Source organism: Tympanuchus pallidicinctus, unplaced genomic scaffold (genome assembly GCF_026119805.1).
Source record: "Tympanuchus pallidicinctus isolate F22 unplaced genomic scaffold, pur_lepc_1.0 scaffold8, whole genome shotgun sequence".
Classification (NCBI taxonomy): Eukaryota; Metazoa; Chordata; class Aves; order Galliformes; family Phasianidae; genus Tympanuchus; species Tympanuchus pallidicinctus.
In genome coordinates this window covers 33845190-33867606 of record NW_026294802.1, presented here as the reverse complement: position 1 = coordinate 33867606, position 22417 = coordinate 33845190, and the positions used below count along the sequence as shown (strand labels likewise).

Below are 22417 nucleotides of genomic sequence, written 5' to 3'. Positions count from 1 at the left end.
ATACAAGTGTACAGCTCTCACAGGCAATAAGGACCAGCCCTGCTGTGCAGTTCTGATACGTATTCTCTTTTATCTGTGTGTTCCTATTCAGACCATGAGAGACCTCTCTGTCAAATACATCCATAACTTATATACGGTTGTATACCTTTTACTTGAGTTTTTAACTGAAGTAAACCACAAGACTTTCAGTATAACAGAATTCTGGAGATAGGCAGGAGTGAAGGAGGGGCTTGACCACAGCAAGGCACTAGTAGCTATGATTTCGAAACAAAATTAGAGGAAATTAAAGAAGACACAATGGGATACATTAACCCTAGTGTAACTGTTGTCTTGAAGAGTTGCACAAGGTAGAAATTGGTGAATGTTGTTCTTTCTCTGCAATTAAACTACATCTTTATACCTGCTGTTCACAGGGATACACAGATGCTAGCTGAAATACACTGGCTGCAGTACTCCAGCGTGGGATAGACTTGTCAGAGAACACTCAGATTAGCATTAGAATTTTGCTTTATGAAAAACAAAATAATTTCTAAAAATATAATGCATTTCAGAATGAAGTATAAATGAATACAGAAGATTAACCAATTTTTGGAAGAGAAGCAGATTAAATCAGTTTTATTCAAATAGAAACAAATTATAAAATGTAATGCTAACATGGGTTTACTTGCTTCACTTCATTACCATGTGTTCGCAAACGATGTTATTGGGCAGATGAACAACATGGCTCCCTTACAGAAGCGCTCCATGTGCTCTCCATCTGACTGTAGCTTATACAAGTATACTGAGTGTCTCAACTATCAGCAGTTAGTACTTACAAGGTTTTTAGGAAGTCCTTATATTGTCAACACAGGTTAAACATGCTGATGAAGTTAGGAGCGAAAATATTTTTTGAAGTGAAGAGTAGAACATTGAATCAATGTGTAGATGTAACTACACCTGTTCCAAAGTTTGATTGACCACACTAGAATGATCATCCCCTACCTGTTGTTGTTACATTGGAATAAAAAGCAGTGTTTAGGTCAAGCATACGAACCATGGAATGAGGGGCTCCTTGAAGGGCTGTAGTACTCGTATATATAGCACTAGTAGATCCTGATTCAGTTTCAGTTCACTTATAAATACTGAATCCAGTCCTCAGCATAATTTCACTGAGGTCACTTGGAGGAAAATTTGAATTATTCATTATGTTCTTAAAAGTTTTTGAAGAGTTCACAGTCTATTCCGTATAAAATTCTGATTTACTTCAGAGAGCAATGTTGATTTTGCTCTTGGGTCTCTGCTGCTGCCCATAAAGCATTCATGCAATGTTCTTGTAGTTTATGATGTCAAAAGTGTAATCCCTTGAGTGAATTATATATATTTGTATTCACACTAGGTCATCGTATTACCTGAGGGTTTACGGACAGTCAGATTGCTTCCACCAGCTGACAGGTTTTTAAAGTCTGGGCAGTAGTTTTCCTCAGACGCTCATATCTCAGGTATGGGTAAAGTGTGATGTCATGATGACATGGGAAGAGTGTTAAAAGTTCAGTTCTGTTCCATCTGATTTTGAGAAATGTTTATGGTAGTCTGTGCCCTTTTTCTTTCAACCCTTATTAAGGCAGGTATGATTTTTCTATGACTGAATCCCCTTATCCTTTTAAAAAAATAATCAAGGAAATATTTCTGTCCATCTCAAGCACTCTTCTGTTTAAATGCAATTCTTTATGCAGTCTTCTTGGAATTTGATATTGCTGTTGAGCTGTTCCTCACTGTAACAGAAAAAGCACGTCATGGCAGAAGGGGATTGAAGCATCTTTGCTAGTAAGGTATAGGTATATAGGTAAGGTATAAACAGTCTTCCAGACCTGTTTTCTAGTCTAGTAGTAGTACAGTAGGAAAAATTATGGAAGGGTATTACTCATTTGACCTTATATGTCTATTTTGTATTTAAATTTGACACTTATGATACAGTGTAGTGGTTGGCACCCAATCCTTTCAAGGCTTGAAGGCACCCAGCTTTTCAGGTTAAATACATGATTATACTTTCTGCTAGACTGGAATCTCTTTCTCTTGTGTGTTTTTTTTCCTATGGAAATATGGGAAAAAAGCTTATTAAATATATAGTTTAAGGTCTTTTTTTTTTTGTTGCTCTCATTTCTGTTGTGTTTTTTCCGTGGTTTGATTGAGTGTGGATGGGACAGTTACTGGAGAGAGAAACTAAAGATCTGGGATTTGCAGCTCATCAGATGTAGTCATTTCCCTCTCTTCGGAGTGATATCACTCTCATGGAGATTTAACTTAGGTAAAGTTAGATCTTCCACCCTGCTGAGCCTCTTCTCTCAGCTGACAATTTCTTCATTCCAGGAGAGCATAACTGTCAGAGGAGGTCACTGCTGCAAAGGGGACGGCAGTCTCTCCAGTACCTTGGGCCAGTCCCACAGAGAGTTTTGAAGACCACAGTAATGACCTTCACCTGGACCCTGAAATACAGAGGAGTCTGCATAAAGATCAAAGTGCCAGGAAGATGTATTCACAGTGGCTGTGTTGCTAAGCAAACTGGCAGCTGTTTTCAGTAGCAGTGAGAGTTTTTTACTCTTGGATATAATGAGATGCAGTAGTCAAGCCTGGAGGTCATACATGTGTTGATCATCGCTGCCAAATCTGTGACTGTAGGCACCAAAGAGAAGTATGATTTTCATTACTTTATACATCAAAATGTTGATGTTTAGCAGGGTGCAGATTTTCATCATTTCTGCATTGTCTTCCATGAGAGTGAAGAGGAAGAAGTAGTGGTTTGACAGGATCTAGGAGTATTTTTTCCACACTCTTCATTCTTTACATCCCCAGGATACAGTCTTTATTGAGATTTTGTGCTCTACAGTTTGCTCATAAGGTGACAGTTGTTGACCAGATGATTAAGAATGTTCTGTCATAGCTGGGTGAATAAGGAACAATTTTCCTTTTCTATTCTGATTGTTTTCCTTGCTTTCTGCAGTGAGGCTTTTAATTTCCTATACAAATTTTCAGTGGCTTTTTAATTTCCTTCAAAATAACAACAAAATTGTATTTGCATTGAACTAGTCGGAGTTTTGAACAAAAATGTGCATATCTGTCGAGGATGGAATCAACTACACGACACTGCACATGTAAGAGAGAAGCTATTTATTGATATAATATGAATGCAATATAATGATTTAACAAAGCATAATTGTAAATAAGACAGTGACTAGAAAAGATTTGCTATGTCCAGATACACTTGTTTATTTACTGCATAGACAGTAGGATAAACATACTTATATAGGAGATCCTCTCATTGAGTCATGAGGTTCAGAGTGGACCCCCTTGCTTTCTAAATCTGTACTGGCAAAGAGTCTTGATGTCAAGGTGTAAGAGATCTCTGGACAGGAATAATCTCAAGAGGCATCCCTGTTCAAGGAGAGATTCTGTTGTGCAGCATGCTGCTCTGAAGGAAAACTTAGGGGAGTTCTTAGGCTGCTCACTATTTATGGGCTAAGATGACTGCCAGTTATAGGTTATTTTTCAGGCACATCCTCAATTGCCCTTCATGTACTGAACCAGATGTCTGCACATTTCCTCACATTATAAAATTTAAAACATCTATTAAAATTGTTTTGGGTATACCAGGGCAATTCTGCTTTAGTAATTTGCCTTGCAGGAGAATAATGCTTGATTGAGAGTACACATATTACTGTAATAGGAGCCTACCTTCATTTCTTCTCCTGCCCCCCTTACAGATATAAGAAAACACATTGGCTACTTCAGCAAAGTAGCTCTGACAAGTCAGACATACACTTAGAAGACAGAAAGCAGTCCCTTAATGGTCACATATCCTACTGAGGACTGGAGAAGGCAACAGATGTGATGCAAAGTAAAGAGGATTGTCCTGGTTCCATGGGGCCTGGTCAGATTGTCAGATGGGACCCATAATCAATTCTTTCTATAAGGTAAAGGAAAGCCTATAATCCTGATGGTGTAATGAAGATGTCCAGACCAAATATTCAAACAGAGAAAGCAACTTCATTTAGTTCTCTGGTGCTGCAGAACCATACTGGCTCTTTTTATTTCCCTTTTCTCTCTATGCAGCAATAGTTTTTCATTTTAACATAAATGGAAACTTAGAAAGGATTCCGAGATTCAACTTGTTTTGATAAGAAGAACATAATTGCTCTTCATGTAGATTTACTGAATTTACAGGTCTGTGTAGTTACCCTTCTCACAAATAAAATAAAAATAAATAAAAATAATTTTAAAAAAAGCCCAGCAGAAACTGTCTCTGTTGATCTAAAATTATACAAGTACACAGTATTTTGTTTTTATTAAAAATGTCCAGAAAATAGTCTGAGATCAGAGGGCTCCTCCCAGGCCTAATTTAATCTGAGGATGTGTTTGGGAAACAAGGTTTTACAAAACCTGGAATAAAAAGTTCAATCTGCTAGGAATTATTAGTAGAATTTAGAAACTGTGGAGATGTATTGTTTATTAGCATAGAAGAAATAGAACTGGAAGAAACAGCTGATAGGCCCTTTTAGAATTGTTGAATGTAGGCACATTAAAGAGATATGAAATCAGGGATGTGAAACAAAGCATTATTTTTAAATACTAATTACTGCCTGTATTGGTAACTAGACGGTGTTACAAGTAATGCAGGCAACATTTTTCCCCTTAGTCTCGTACTACACCACAAATATATTTTTGGAAGGCAAGAAATTGGAAGTAACAAAATTGAGTCAGGCACATTTGTTTGTTGAATAACAGTTATGGAAGTCCCCTCATCACATTTGGTATCATTTTATATTTGTATTGCATTCTCTTGGCTTGTCTAGAAATGTAAAGCTTGGAGACAATTAACTACAGCTACTGAGGAGTTCAACAACAATCCCAGAAGAGTAATAAAACTGTTTTTAAGCCAATAGCTTAAAGGAAACAGCTGTGCAAGAACAGTGCCTTTTGAAATACACTGTATCTTGACAGAAGCTGCAGTCCCCTATATTTCAGCCTTGTTCATTTGTCAACATAAAGGCAAGATAAAGTCTCGTGGGATTAAGTAAACTCCATAGCTAAAAATATAGTTTGACACTTCTTGTAGACGTATGACAAGGCTACACAAAGAATATCTTGGTATTCTTTTGAGCTGTAAAGAATATGTTTTTATGAGAGAGTAAATACTGTTACTGAGTTTAAATTTAAGTAGTGTAGCATTAGTACCTTCAAATAATTTTAACCAGGTGTTGTTGCATTTTTCTTTTTCTGTATCTCTACAAGTACAGATGGCAAGGAAGTAATGCATGAAATATTTTGAAGTAGAATATTTAATTAATATTTAGAAACCATCTTGCCATTGGTATAATTTCTAAAACTGTTTATGTGATTTCTCAAACTGTGTACCGTAATTAGAACTGAATAATTTTCTTAATGTTGTTCAGTGTTCAGTGAATGAAAGATTGGTATCTTTTTAAGTGCTCTACGTTCCACGTGTACTTTCCAGCAATTTTATAGCATATTGGTTTCTAAATCAGCCATACCCCCACACTGATGCTTACTGAGCTATATGTGACGGACTCCAAGAGTGTAAGGTCTGCAATTTAAGTCAAATAGTTCTGGTGAGAATGTAACAAACAATGAGGTGTATGTTTGACCACCTTGTGATGCACAAGAATTCAAAAAGAACAGCGAAGTCTTTAGGATGAATTTTGGGTTTTTTTGGGTGAGTATAAAATAATGAACATCCTTACCATACATTCACACTGATGTGATTGCCCTTTAGAGATTGCCCAGCTGTATAATGAAGAGCAGAATTTAGCCTTTTCATCCTTTTTGATAGTGACTTTGATTTTGGCAAGACAGGGTCTGAACTGTCCCTAATACTTCAGAAGTGATCAGAAGATGTTTTGGATTTTCATGTCAAAAATCACAAAGTTAACTTTGCAGTTCGATGGAAATTATCTCTTTTTTACACATTGGGCTTTTGAGGGACCAGTTTATTCTTCAGTAGGTACCTTTGTGGTTTCAAACTGTATTTCCATCATGCACTATATTTGTATCAACTTGTCACGATCATCCAAACAAACAGAATATAAGAACTGTCTTTGGCAAACCAAAACTATGCTTTCTCAATCCACTTGTGTGAGTCTCACTGCCTCTTCTGGAGAAAAGAGGCATTGCAAAGATATGTAAGGATTTATAGCTGTAGCTGCAGTTGTAAAAGGTTACGTCCTTTGCCTGGTTGATTCAGGGCGAATTGATATGACTGTGATGCCTTCAGGTGAAGGGGAGCCAATGTTTAGCTTTTGAACAGTCGGAACATTAAAGGCTGAATCAAAATCTGAAAATCTTTAAGAGGAGGAGAATACAAACATGGTGTGAAGCTCCCTGGATCTGAGACTGTGGATCTGGGACAAGAAGTACTGTTTCCTTAGAAACTTATTTAAAATGCAAGTCACATTCAATTGTTTTTCACATGAAAGAGAAGCATCATCTGTCTACAAGGCAACTCCAGAAAAAAATGAAGCATACCCCAAAATATGCCCATTGCTTGACACTGTGACAAAATGTCACCAATATAGCAAACAGACACAGCTGCATGAGCAAGTTCATTTGAACTTAGCTAGAGTTAAATGGCTTTTGTTCATTTGCTTTCCTTAACATTTCTGTGTGAATGGTATTATCTGTCTACTTGGGTGTGTTTTTTTTATATATCCAAAGCAGCATGTATTTATCACTGTGATGATGGGGGGTCAAACAAAATATGGAAATGAACATGTCCAAGGTTGTACAGAACTTTCTGAAGTGGCCTCTTCCAGTCTTTTTGTCCCATCCTTCAGCTGGAAATTGCCAGTGTCAGCACATTGTCTCACATGAGCCTTTCTCTGACTACTTTTGTGCAAAGTCAGCTGGCTTAAAACACTGCAGAAGGCTTCCTTTTTTTTTTTTTTTTTTTAATCTGACAAAGCTAACTGCAGATCTTAAATTCACTGATTTTATTCATAAATGGAAAAGGTCACAAAACAATATAAGCTGTAGAAATCTCCTGCTAGTCGTGTTCCAATTGAAAACTTAATCTATTCCTAATCATTGTGCCATAACATTTATTGGTGGGTTCCTAATTTGTAGTGCAATTAATGAGAATGGAGTGTAGTCAGAAGCCACGGGACTTATTTTCAAGCAGAACTTATGCTGCCATGCTGCTAAGAAGAAAGAAAAAAAATGCAAATGATGTGTCTATAAAATTTCTATAATACTACTGAAATAATTATCATTAATGGATTTTCTCTGGAGTGGAACACATTTGCACAATGCATGCTAGAAAAAATACTGCAAAAATTAAAAAGACAGAAACTTCTTGGATAGAAAAAAATGTCAAGAATCTTAAGATGTGAATAAAGAGAGGGGACCAAAAAAGATGTTTTGGAGATTCGTTCGTATCAGTTCAGGATTTCTCACATTGAAACCAACGAAATAATTAAGTGACAGTTACAAAACCAACAGTGAGTGGAGGCAAATTGTATTTTAACAGTATTTCAGTATTTTCCCACAGCAATAGGACTACTTTTTTGAGCATAGTGAGAGAAATCATACATGCACCTTCCAACTCTAAGGATTCTGTGATTTTGTGATTCTGTATACTGCCTGTGCTTGTTGTGCATTTGGCTGTAAAGTACTATGGTTGTGCACATAGTGTGTATTTAAGATGTTATAGAAGGATTTGGGCACATAACTACTGTTCATAAATAGCACCCTTTATAAATATCATTTTAAGTGCTCAAATAATAACTGTTATGCTATAGCTAAAAAAATACATGTAAATATGCCTTACTTGTTTCTGTTTGGTATGCACTGAAAAAGGATGTTAACTCTTCCCTTTGAAATAGTTCATTCTTTTCTTTTGGAACCATATAGCAATGTAATGTCTTCTGCCCCTGATTCATTCACCTGTCTAGAAGCACTTTCTAAAGACATTTTTATGTTTGCATGCTTATGGGATGGTATAGAGGCAATGCGGATTTCCAGAAAGTTGGCATATTTCCTGCTTATCATATTGACTCTCAAAGAATGCTCTTTTATATCACTTTATATATCCAGAATATAAATCCAGAGTAAGTCAGTCTGGAGAGATGGAGGACAAAATTAATCCTTGGACTTGTAAAAAAAAAAAAAAAAAAAAAAAAAAAAAAAGAAATATACAGATATATGAGCCGTGAAGTCATTTATTTATACAGAATATTATTTCATGATCAAAATGGAAAGATACCCAATGAGACCAGCATGAGAAAGGCATGCTAATGGGAAGCAGATGGCATTCAGTAAGAGAGTAGCAGATAGTCCAGTGTAACAGACATCCCTGCTGCAGAGACTGGGACAAGAGCTGGTGAGTGGCACTGCTGACTGCATTTCACTTTGTGGTCTATAAACTGCTGCTTGTACGACAGACTTTGTTGAACTGGGACCTGAGTTTGCTTTTTGAGATGGTGGTCTCTGTCAGTCTGATCTTACGAGTGCTCTGTTCAGGGCAGAAAGGCATATGCATGTGAAATATATTTTTATGCATTATATACACAAATAAAAAACAATTCAAAACAAAGTGAGTGCATGTTTTGTTGAAGCATAAATTTATTTTCTTGTATTTGTGAGAATTTGTGACTTTTGCTTTTTTAGTGCACTGTTAAAAATTCAATTTTAAAAATATACTACTGTTTAATGTGATTTTACAAATTCTAATCCCTCAAGTAATTTATTTTTCCAAAAACCTACATGCCACTTTTTCTGTATGTAGGAGGGCTGCATGCAAGTATCTTCATGACATCAAACAGTCATTTATTCTTTTCTTATTTGTTACATTTGTTGTCATTCTGAAACACCTAGGAAATTTTACTCATCATTTTACTGGTCATTTTCATCAGATCTATGCACCAGATCACACGTAATTGCTCAAGTATGGTCATTTTTTGTTGTCAGCTTATTTTTGTTAGTTATGCATCCAGAAAGGAGAAAAAAATTACTAAATAAAAATTATTTTCCACTATACACTGTGAGAGTGTTGTGGTGTGATTTAAGAGCTGGTACTGAAAAATGTGATTCTGCAATCAATCCTTTCATTGCCTGATCACTCCCTTGCCAGCAAATTCTGTGTGCAGGTTTTTTTGCAGGCTTGTTGCAGGTCTTTCAGGTCCTCCTTTGTGGAAATGATTAACAAAAGACACATTTGTTTTGTAAAGCCAAGGACAGCTTTACAACACAGGATTCAGCTATTCTTCAAATTTGCATTCTACGTTGTTGGAACCCATAGTTTCATGGTTACTGGACTGGGTCTGTGCTTGGTGAAGACGCAACTCCAAAAGCTCCACATCTTTGCTGTGTTGGGGGCCCAAGACTTGCACGCAGTACTCCACGTGGGGCCTTATGAGAGCAGAGGACAATCACCCCTCTGCTTATGGAATCCTGGAACCATTGGCTTTCTGGGCTGCAAGTGAACGGTGCTGGCTCATGTTAAATTTTTCATCAACCCCAAGTCCTGCTCTGCAGGGCTATTCTCAACTTTTTCTCCCTGTTTGTATACGTATCTCAGATTGTCTAGACCCAAGTGCAAAACCTTGCACGTTGCTTTGTTGAACCTCATTAGGTTCACAAGGTCCCACCTTTTGAGTTTATCAGGGTCCCTCTGGACTATCTGAGATAGTAAAGCTAATGAATTACTGAATAGTTATCCCACTGCTTCTCTAGCAGATATTGAAGAGGTTCATGATAGCTCTGTATTTTTGTATTTCTGAAGTGTCTTTATTAATCAAAAAAGTATAAGATCTAAAGACTAAAATTTTATTATGTGTACTTTCATAATTGAGAACTTTAGATAGCATCTGTTTTCTGCCTGCCTCCCTAGCACTCTCTAACACTGGGATTTTAGACTCAAACTTTCTGCTTCCAGAAGCTCTTTAGTCTGTCTTGACTTGATTCTTATCTTGTGGGTTAAAATTCCGTGTATTATGTGAAGAGATGTTTGGATTATCTTCTGAACACTTTAGGGGCTGATTTTTGATCTGAGATGTCCTGGGTAATATTCAAATATGTCTTCAAACAGTCGGGATAATCTACCTATAAGTGTCAAGGAAGCATAAACTTGTACTTTTAAGTTTAGAAATTGATCTGTATTCGTTCACCACTGTATGTTAGTATGCCTGTTTGGTGACTATTTCAACATCATGCTTTCATTTTTAGCATTGTATCATTTCCAGACTTCTCTCTCCCTGTCTTCTATCAAGGTCACTCTTTTTTTTAGAACATCTTAGTTCTGAGTGACTATTTTCATTTTCACATCAAAAATCAGCATATGTTTCAAAGGTCTTTACTAAAGCTTGGTTTTCCATGAGTGGGACTCAGGAGGTCCTATTATGGTTCAGTGACTGTTTACGAGGGAGGATAGTGATAGGACAAGGGGAAAGGGTTTTAAACTGAAACAGAGCAGGTTTAGGTTAGATGTTAGGAGGAAGTTTTTCACACAGAGGTGGTGACGCACTGGAACAGGTTGCCCAAGGAGATGCTCCATCCCTGGAGGCATTCAAGGCCAGGCTGGATGTGACTCTGGGCAGCCTGGTCTGGTGGTTGGCAACCTGCACATAGCAGGGGGGTTGAAACTAGATGATCATCGTGGTCCTTTCTATAGGCCATTCTATGATTACAGACTAAAAATGCCTGTAAGTACCATTATTTTTCATGACAAATACTTCATACTAAACCTAAAGCTTTACCAACTTCAGCTAAACTGTAACTTTAATCACACTTCATTCTTCATCTGTTGTAAAAGATTTTCACCAATATTCACAGATTTGCATTTTTAATTAAAAATGTATGGATATTACCATGTTATGAGCATATATATATTTATGAGTTTATGTAAGCAAATATGGAAAACTCTGTTTTGATTTTTCAGCCAACAAAAACTGACATTTTCTTGAGGTTCCTATTTATGTGAAGGTAAATCAGAGAATATATATTCCATGTTTATGCACTATAGTAAAACAGATCATCACAGCTTGTATTTGTCGCTTGGTTTTGAAGTTTGCCGTGTTAACTCTCCTAGATAGTAGTTAGGTCAGAAGCCTACCTCTTAAGCTAATATGTACCTAGATTAAAATGCAAGCACATCAGTACTAGCTTAGTCTTTCTATGCACTGTCATTCAAACTGAAGGTAGAACAGAGTTGTCAGGCACAACGTCACAGTGTTCTCATATAATCATGCCGCTCAGTCCTGGACTTAGTAATTTTAAAGTAGATTTTTTCTTAGCAAAGACCTGTGATTACCAATGAGAATTCTGAGGCAATGAAACAAAAGTATGAGAGGGACTGGTTTAAAGCTATAACCCATCTTTGGCGTGATCTATATTTTATAGAGAGGTAATAAAACTTAATATATAAATGATCTGTAATCATACATTTACTTAACTAGTATTGCAATAATGGATATTTCATAAATATAACATCTTTGTTTTTTCCCAGGTAAAATGACATTATTGTCTTGCTCCTCTGGAGAACCTTCAGTTGTGTGATAACACTGATATTTTAATTTCTACCTTCTCTTTACAGCTGGAAAGCATAGATTTTTTTATTTTTTTTAAGTCTTTCTCTTTATGCTTTTACATAGTAGGGATTTTTGTTTCTTTAATTAAAAAAAAAAAAAAAAGAAAAAATAGACTGTATAATCAGAGTGTGATTTGGGAAGCCTTAGAATTTTCCAAATTGTGTTTTTTCACTCTTTGTTCTAAGAGAGCAGAGCAAAGAGCTGGAGCCCAGCCAAATGGTTTGTTCAGAAAAGCCCAAATAGCTTATGTTAATATTATAAGGGAAACATCTGTAAGTATAGACAGGAATAATTAAATGTGATTTTAAATTGTACAGCTAATTCAGGCATGTAAATATAATCTACATTCAATTTCTTGAAAACTTAGAGAAAGAGGAATCTAAAAAAAATATCACCAAACACCCAATCTGACTGAAGGAAGGGAGTGACATAGTAAAACACTCAGAAGAGAAGGGATAAATGCAACACTTACAACAAGCTTTTAGTATCAGTCAGAAGCTAAGGGTCAAAGATTATGGCAAAAGAAAGCTGTTCCGTTATCCTCCAAAACATTAAGCTAAACGTAAAGAAGCTTACCAGCATCACTGGAAGCTGCTTACCAACATTGATAGAACATTATTTTGAAAGGATTGGAGAGAGAGAATTCATTATTGTTTTGTGCAGAAAGAATGAATTAAGATACTGATTATAAACCTTTCAAAAGTTGTGGAATGAGAAATGGACAAATCCAAATAAGATGTTGAGAAGTCAACTGGTTTTCAATTAAATGCCAGCCAGGCGATTTCCAAGAGAAGGTGCACAATTTATGCAAAACGCTGTTTAAAATGCTTAATCAAGTAAGCTGAGATGACAAACAAGACCAGCTGTAAAGCAAAGATTGTACCGTATCAGCTGTGCACACAGTATGGTTCAGATTTGAGAACTATACATATAAGAAGTAATAATTGACCAAAAAATGTTCTTCAAAGGGGAATCTGATTTTAAAAGAAGCCTGCTTTATTCCATGTTGATAAAGTAGTATGTTTTAATTTGTATCAACTGAACTTAGAAAAAAGCAACTTTCCCTTTCATGTAAAGTTGATATCCTTGAGATTTTTCTCTTTTGTTCTTTTTTAAAGAATCTGTTGGTTTGCTCTACGGTGTGTTTTATGAATATAAATAAGGGAAAAGTACATTTTAATGAGTGACCATTAGCTGATTTCACATGGCTTTATGTTTAGACAGTGGATAAAAAATAAGCATGTCAAACAAATGGCAAGTAGCTGTAAAAGCATGATCTAGTGTTATTTGCTTTCTTCTAAATGATATCAATCCTGCTTCCTCATGGGATGAACATTTACAGATGGATAGCTATGCCTTTGATGTCAATAACAAAAACTGGGAATAATCTTGATTTTTGTTTATGTGAGAGAAACTCAATTTCAAATGAAAGTATGGCCTGGACACAGACTTTATGATATGGTGGAGTAACAACCGTATGGTAAAGGTTGTGCGCTCAAATATGCTTGAACAGTGAAAGAAATCTCTTTCCATTGTCTTTGAATTTCCTGTCTGCTGAGAGGTTCTGGCATTTTTTCACGCATTATTGAGCTGAAGCAACTAAGCCACAAAATTCTTCCTATGCTCAGATAACAGCATTTTGGTTAAGGACTGCTATTTCTTGTAGCCAAGAGGCAGCAAGAAAGCAGTGTTACTAACAATCATTTGTAGCAATCCTCCAACCTGCATCTACTTGCAGCCAAACTGGCTGTAGAGTATTCTGCAGCACCATTCCAGAAGGAAGAGTAAAATCCTATCTCTAGAGTTAAAGCAGTTTCTCTCAGTTCCCGTCTTGCTGTTCATCCTTTTCCAAAATACCCTCTATCAATCCTAATAGTACATCAGAATTCTTCATAAACCATTATCTGGTGTGTGTCTTCACTGTTCTTCCCAAATTGGTGCCTGAATGATTTTCAATTGTACCTATTAACATTTAGCAACCATCTTTACCTCTTTGTGCTTGCTATACAAAAAGATAGCGTGATTCAGTGTTGCCAAAAAATTGTAAGATATAGTCTTGAATCTGCAGTAGCAACAATTTTATCTGAAAGCCTAAGTTTGGAATTTTCTGTTTCTAATTAATTTCAAGGCAGCATGTTATCCTGGTTTCAAATGAGATAAGGTTAATTTTCTTCATTGCATCTAGTATAGTGCCATGTTTTGGATTTAGGAGAAAAGTGTTGATAGCACACACTGATGTTTTAGTTCTTGCTGAGCAGTGCTGCACAGATCCAAGGACTTCTCCACTTCTCACAATGCCCTGCTAGTAAGGGGGCTGGGGGTCACAGGTTGCTGGGATGGGACAGAACAAGATCTTGACTAGCCATAAGGATGTCCCATACCGTATGACATCATGCTAAAGAGTAAAGTGTAATATAATAATGCAACTTAATATAATGGTATATAAAATAATACTTTCCCTTTCTTATCAGTCCTGTTAAACTGTCTATATCTCAATCCACAAGTTTTACCACTTTCCAGTTCTCTCCCCATCCCTCTCTGGAGGACTGAATGAAAAGCTGTGTGGTGCTGAGCTGGATCAAATCCCACTGCATGTTTGGTAGAAAGTCTTTCAAAACACAGTTCTTAAACTCTGAATGCTGTGTGGCTGCCTGGTCACACTGCTGGCTCATATTCATAATTCAATTCAGTCCATCAGTGCACCAAGGTCCCTTTCCATCAGGCAGCTTTCCAGCCACTGGCTCTTATCCACTAGCTCAACAAATACGATTAAATTAATAACGGTTAATAATTAATATACTTTGTGGGAAATGGAGAGCCAGGTGAAAAGACACCAAGTGACATATTTGTTGTCCTTTATGGATACTTTTATCTGAAGAGCAAGAACTTTGAAACCACAGTTGTCAGAATGGCAAATGATACCTTCTGGCACATGCAAACACAGATGACACAGGAGAAGTTGCACCGATGGTGTACAAGTCTAACAGTGAATTTCTGTCTCTGAGAGTATCACGATACAAATACAAGTGATGCCACTGCCCAAGAGCAGTACGTAATGGTCCGTGTGTTATAGCATATGGATGCATGCAAGTCTCACAGACAAAACTGTTGGATGGAGATATTGGAAGAAGGTATACTAGAAATAAATGTGAGCAGTTCATAAATTTCTCTTTTGAATATGTTTTTGCAAGGGACTCCTCCATGTCTCAGGAAGTGATGTTCTTTATATATTTGCTTAGGCTTTAGCACACTGCACAGCAGGCACTCTGGTAAGCCTTCTGTTGCCACAATCCAGGAAAGCTACCTTTAGGGACATAAATACACCTTGTGGATGCATCCAGAGTGGCTGCCAATCTAGCCAGAATAGCTCAGCATCTATGTTGTATGTAAGCTAAATTAAACCGGATTTTTCTTATTGTTCCATTGATGCTGCTAGTGAGCTTTCTAACCTCTATGAGACAGGTCAGTTGAGCTTGTCTGTGACTTGCTGGCATATTCAGACCTTAAAATTTTTCCAAGATGAAGACTTAGTCTCAAGGAATGAATCACATCTTAATTACTGTATATTACCATTTGGTGTATAGTTTCATATATGCTAAAACAGAGTCTCCTGTATATAGCTATATGGCTATATAGCTGGGAGACTAAAACCTGTGCATTGCTGTAGTTTTGAAATAAATGCTTGCATTTCTGGAAAATTCCAAAACATTCAGGGTCTCCTCCTTACTTTAAAAATACTATTTGCATTTTCTGTATAAAGACCCTTTCAGAGTGGACACATTTTTAACCTTCTGTCAGGTTTTGCTTGTTGGTTGCTCACTGAATTCAGGGAATTACGGAATTAATTATGGAAAGACTTGGGTTGGAAGGGATCTTAAAGCCCATCCAGTTCCATCCCCTCACTATATCAGGCTTCCCGGAGCCCCATCCAACCTGGCCTTGAGTCCTTCCAGGGGTGGGGCATCCACAGCGTCTCTAGGATCACCATTTTGTGTGTCATTCTTTTGTGATATGACTTATCCATTCTCCAGAATCCTTCAGCTGTGCTTATTCCTCTACAGGACCTTTCAAAAGAACTTGGATTCTCTAGGTTTGTTTTCCCTGATCAGCCCGATGAAGGCACAAAACTCTTAGAAATAGGATGTGTGAATGTAGAATCACAGATTCATAGAATTCTTCTGGAAAGGATCTATAAAGGCATCTATAAAGGCCATCTAGACCAACTTCCCTGCAATGATTGCACTCCAGAAATGCCTTTTTCTTTTCTCTGAATAAAAAAATATTCTTATCACTCTAGATAAGAGTGCCACACCTGGCATGACTTCTACCTCTTGCCTTGAACAAAGCCACCAAGCTCCCAAAGGAAAGAAAGAAAGCTTTCCTGCCATGTCAGCCAAAGAAGAAACAGAGCTGAATGACATAATAAAAATTATGGTGTGGCTTTACGTCTCACATGTTGCCTGTAATACTACCCAAACCTCTGCTTGTGCATTTGTAACACTAATAAGGAGTGCTAAAACAAGAATAAATATCTGCTGAATCATGGTGTCAATGGCTATATAAACAGCAAGTGCTTGCCACATGGCACCTAGTATTTTGTATTTTGTTGTATATATTCAGTGATTTGTGTGCACAGAAGGGATTTGAAACATGGTAGGAAATGGGTTGGTGTAGCAGAGTTTTGGTTGGTTGGTTGGTTGGTTGGTTGGTTGTGGGTTTTTTTTTTTGCAGAAGCAAAATCAGATGTAAGACAGTGTGTGTGCAAATGCTGTGGATCAGGGGAATAATTCAGATGTGACACAGCTCATAAGGGCAGTGCTGTAAACAGTGATGGAAAATGGTCAAATGCAGAAAATAATACCGGGTCTGTTCTGGAAGCTTGACAATTGAACCACAGTATTATGTATCATTCATATTGATTAGTGAATTGTGACAGACAATTAATGTCATTTTTTCAGGATTTACCTATTATTAAAAAGTGTGTTTGTTAAGGCAAGAACAGTGTACTAGCTTTGACTAAACTGAGAAAACAAAGAGCAGATTGAAGGGGCCATATTTTGTGTCTGTGATTGCTTTTGTTTTGCAAGTGCAAATATAAAAAGAATTTCTTCCAATAAAAATGAAGGAGAAATAAGCTTGATTATTTTCAGGGTAGCAATGAATCTGCATTAAGAGCATTTAAAAATGTAAAAGTAGACAAAACTATTTTAAAATCTGACTATGTGTTTGCAGCCAAAAATATTTAGCTTGAAAAATATCTTCTCTTTTATAGATCAGGAAGTCTTAGTATAAATATTTGTTGCATTAGTTTTCAAACAGTTACACATTTGTGTGTTCCAAAATGCGACAGAGTAGATTAAAATAAATTAACAGTTCTTTCTGAGGGATATGTATCAAATTTTTGACACTTCTGCTCATATGCCAAAAGAATTTCATAATTAAAGAAGACATTTTGTATTATCGATGTGTAAGTCATGAAAATGTTGAGCCATGATCCACAACAGACAGTTTTCTCTGTCTTTTCTCCCTAACGTCCAGCTAATAGAAGCATAAAAGCATCTTTCATATAGGTTTGCGCATCAAGTGAACAACTCTGCAATTTTTAAGTATCTCAAAGAGGATGAATCCCAAAATGGTGGAGTGAAGCTTTTAATGACTGAATACTAAATGTAGCCCTGATTTTGTGTATGGTTGCCATGATATAGTGAAAACCGTGATATAATAAAGAATTGATGTGTAGATACTGGGCCACCTATATATAACTTTTATGTAAAAGCACAGAGCTGCAAAGCAGAGGAAATGGAACGACTGCACACACTCCATGGTACACACATTAGTCACACATTAGTTCTCATTGACTTCACACTTAGACTTCACTAAATGTTCTTACTTTAACCTGGCTTAGCCACACCAGTCAGAAAATGAACAAACAAAAAAACAACGCTTACTTTTCAGAGGCTCATAAGCATTGCTGAATTATTCCCAAAAGTACCAATGGGTTGTTTCAGTGAGAAGTGTTCTGCTCCACAAAACCAAGCAGTGTGCCCACACACCATGCCATTCTGCCATCAGTGCTTTGTCATTCTTGCCCTATCAGTTGTTTCTCTTCTAAAAGACTGAGAGCAATACGTTTCTTGTTTAGACAGTTTGGGATGAGTGGGAAAGTGCTACTCCTGAGCTGCTTCAAGGCTGTTTCAAATTAAATAATTTGGTGTTACTTTTAAAGAGGAATATGATTTAAACAAGAGATTTTGAAAATTTGAAGCTTCTAGAAATAGAAATAAATTAACACTTAGAAAACTTGATTCTCATACTTGATGGTGGTAGAAATGCGTAATTAAGAGATATGTTATATGCCAAAGGTAAAAGCTGCTGTCTTTAAGCATTGCATAGAACACAGAATTTTTTCCATGCAGGCAGAGTGCTCATTGTGCCTACCTTTTCACTTGCTTGTGATCAATTTTACCAAATGAAGTTACTCAAGCTACTCCATTTCCCAGCAATAGCACCATGAAGTTTTGCCCTCCAGGCTGAGTAGCTGCTCATGAACAACCTGTTTATTGTTACAAGACGTTGTGGTTCTATTGGCTGTTATTCCTTGCATTGCTCATTACTGAAAAAAATAATAATAATAGTTAAAAAAAAAAAGATTTCAGAATTCACCAGAGTTTTGTATTTCCAGGCTTTCCTTGTTGATCCTGGCTGCCTCTGTATTCTGTTAATTTTGGTTAATTTCTGGAGGTTGCTCTCCTATTTTGACAATTTATCAAACTGTCAATAAAGCAATGAAAATCCTCCACTGGTTGTCAATATTACTTACTGAATGTTGTGGCATAGAACACATCACATCCTTGAGAGCTTGTCCAGCATCCTTTCAAGACACAGTTTGTTCAGTTGCTTATATGGAGAAGTGCTACTATGGAACTATTTGATGTACTTTTATTTGTTTCTAAAATACAGTTTGGCAGATGAAAACACCTTGGCAGGCAGCCTATGGACGCTAGTTTTCCAGGAATTATTAGTGCTCTGAGGATCACAGCATAGCTCCTACTAATGAAGGATTTGGAAAGTGTTTTGAAGGCATGGCCAAAGTATTACATCTTTGAAAAAAAAAGAAAAGAAAGAAAGAAAGAAACAGGCACTTGCTGCTAGCTTATTATCTGAAAAGATACTTGGGGTTCCAAACACCCACTGCAGGCATTGTCTGTGCTGGAAAGAGTTGTCTATGGAAGAGAGGTGTAAGGTTTGTGTGCGGAGCGTCCTGAGCAATATGCTGTAAGAGCAGTGACTTGGAAGGACGAGATACGTAATCCTTACAGGTGTTCCACAGAGTGTAGCTCAGGTACCTCGGATCTCTTACTGCTTTTTGTTTGTTTGTGTTTGTTTTTCTGGACGTTTGCTTTTCTGAGGTTTTTAGAATTTTGCTTTCTGCTTTTGTTGCCTGTGTAAGTTACATGCTCTGAGCATGACTTTGAATCTCATTTTCTTTCTTTTATATGATATGGTATCATTTTTCTAATAACTGTAGTATATCATATTAAAAGGAACCATTTAATTTTCTGTAACAAAAGCTGTGAATCATAACATTTTGCTCGTAGCTTGTAGCTTAATGATAACATTGTACATTATTTCCACAGTTAATGTGAAATGAAAGCTATGAATAGTTAATAAATTCGTGTTTTTATTTGGTAAAATGAAATCTAAGATGACAAAGTAGTGCCAGGCATACTTATTCTTTCAAGGAAAATATTTTTCTGTGGCGTTTATATCTTAAAAAGTCAGCAAATGTGTATTATGAAGCTTTCTGCATTTGTGTACAGTTTAGCCATTTCTCTCACGAGACACTAAATAAAGTGAAAGGATATACAGTCATTATAACAGAGTCCATTTCTTTCTGAATCGAGTCAGTGTAGTTAGTTGTTTACAGTATAATATTACATCTTTTAGCTCTTCAAGAAAGAAAAATGCATTCTGTGATTACTTTGTAAGCTGCTTTTCCTGATTTATCTTGATTATGTGAGGTGCATGGGTACATAGAATTACTGAGGTGATCAGTTGTTTTCTATTCTCGAGTATCAGCAGTGTTTTCAAATACTGTACAGCAAGACAGAAAGAAAAGTTTACTGGCCATTAATTGCATTTTGAAATACAGAAAGAAAACAAAATCTAAAATCACCAAACCACACAATTATCTTATTTTTATGGAAAATTTCTCTGCAGAGAAGGACTTTGGGATCCTGGTGGTCAAACAGATGGACCATGAGATAGCCATGTGCTTTTGTGTCCAGGAAGGCCAGTGATATCGTGGGGTATATTAAATTGAACACCACCAGCAGATCAAGAGAGGCTGTTCTACCTCTATTCTGCCCCTGTGAGGTCACATCTGGAGTCATGTATTCAGTTCTGGGCTTCTCAATTCAAGAAAGACGGGGAACGTCTAGAGAGTGTCCATCAGAGAGCTACAAAGATGATTAGGGGTCTGGAGCATCTATTTCCCTTATGAAGGAAGGCAGAGAGACCTGGGACAGTTCAGCCTGGAAAAGACTGATAAGGAATCTTATCAACTTTTACAAATTCCTAACAGTTAGAGCTAGGCTCTTTTCAGTGGTGCCCAGGGACACATCAAGGAGCCATAGGTGAAAACTGAAATGTAGGAAGTTCCATCTGAAGATAGGGAAGAGCTTCTTTACTGTGAGAGTGACGGGGCACTGGCATAGGCTGCCCACAGAAGTTGTGTATTCTCCTTCTCTGGAGATATTCAAGACCCACCAGTGCACTTTCCTGTGCAACCTACTGAAGGGAGCCTGCTTTAGCAAGGGTTTGGACTGGAGGATCTCCAGAGGTCCCTTCCAACACCTGTGATTCTGTGATTCTGGATTATTAACTTGTGAAAATTAAATTAAAGTGTATTATTTTGTTTCTTTTTTCCAAAATAATTCTAGCACCATTTTTTGGGGGGTGGGGGGGAGAAGGTGTTCTTGTCCTGACAGTTGTTTGCATTGTGTTGGTGCTGAGTACTTTTCTCCCATAAGCTGTTTTCCACAGTGACTGTCCTTGAACAAACCAGAAAATGAATTTGATTTCTCTAATGCAGAAGATAATTGGATTTCTCTTTATGGAATGCATCCCTTTAATGACTGTCTCTGCTTCAACCAATTTAGCTGCAACTGACCTGACATTGATCTGGTGATACGACTTTAAATAAATGCCAGAGCTGGGAGATAAGAGACCAACTGTCTGATATCAGAAAGAACATTTCCTGCCTCATCTTGCCATTTTTCTCAGAAAATGTCTCCTTCTTGAATGTCATTCTCATGAAATGTGCCACAAATAATTGGTTGTAGAGGAGCAGATTGCATTCTTCTAGCAAATATAATAAGTATTTCCCAGAAATCCTCTGAAGCAACTACTTTTGAAATTGAATAAAACCTCTCAAAGTAACTTTGCAGGTATTTATTGCTATGTAGATCCTTCCTAAGTGATTAAGTGGTACTAGTGTAGTGAATTAAACCTTTACAGAGTTCTTGTTCAACATTAAATATTTATCAGAATATTTAGTTAGCTTATGGCAGTGTTATAAAAAGCATGATAGCATGTTGACCTGAGAAAAAAATTACTTAGAGAAAACAATTAATAAAGGTGGTGTTTCAGAGCATAATGCATTCTTTCTTCAGGCCGATTTTAATGGAACTAGAATATCCTAGAATGTGTATTTCTACTTATTTAACATGTTATCCTTTGGATCCAGTCCTCCAGGCTATTATGCTAAGTGCTTTTAACTGTAAATGGACAAGGAGCCAAAATTTAGAATTTGGTTCCTACGTGGTTTAGATTTAATCATGGCCTATGTGTTCCCTTAATGTTGTTAATGTCAGTGAAAATAGAAGCTAACTCACTACATTGTAAATTAGATGCTAAAAACATTATACTAAATCAAATTCAATGGAAAATAATAATAAAAAGTCGTAATTTCCAGATTAACGTATTTCCTTCTAAAATTTAATTGTTATTTTCATTCTAATCAAAACAATCAGTAATTTTCTGCTGTACTGGTACCAATGACAGACAGTAAGAATTTGTCCTACTTGTCTTTACTAACATTTGCTCCCCCTATTTCCTTTTTCTGTTTAATTCTGACTCTTTCTGTATAGGTGGCTTTCCACATTTCTGGAACTTTTGCACAGTGGCGTTGATGAGCTTATTGTATGTAACTTTCAGTTCTTTATAGCACAGTTATCTGGAAGTAAATAGATGTGAAAACAAGGCTTCCCAAAAGTGGAAGGGCCGGAGGGGCTATTAACCTCCCACAGTTAGCTGAAAATCATTTTTAATTCTTTTGTGTACTACGCAGAAGTAGTGCATACATATGAGTCTCTGGGCAGAGAAACAGATGGTCTTTTCAGACAGGAATTATGAAAACGAGAATAAATATTTCATAATTTTAAATTCCATGCAAGTTTTAAGGGTTTTTCGTGTCTCTGTTCCCAAGTGTGTTTTTCTTTCTGAAAGCAGGAAGCAGGAGAAGATTATAAATGGCATATAGCGCTTAATTTGCAGGCTTGTACTCCCTGGTTACAACTCTCGCTTCAAGAGTGAAAACACTGCCAGTGCTGCTCTTGGAGAAGTGGGTCCCTGGCCCAGGCTGGACTGGAAAGCCATACGTATGTGAGCTTATGTATGGCCATAGGCAAAAGTAACTTACATCCTGTAGGCTGCTGCAACTCCTAGGTTAGTTCTTTTCTTCTTATCTTTGGATATCCCGCGGGTTTCCTTGTTTCTCAAGGAACTGCTCACACTTCTAGGGGCTGAATGTCTAGCATACCTCATGTTGACTGAAAGCGATA

At 36.9% G+C, this 22417-nt stretch overlaps 1 protein-coding gene across 4 annotated transcripts in view; it reads left to right on the top strand.

The window, feature by feature from the left end:
- The window catches only part of TMEM117 (transmembrane protein 117), a 192172-nt gene that overhangs the window by 96975 nt on the left and 72780 nt on the right, over positions 1-22417 (top strand). The window lies entirely within an intron of this gene.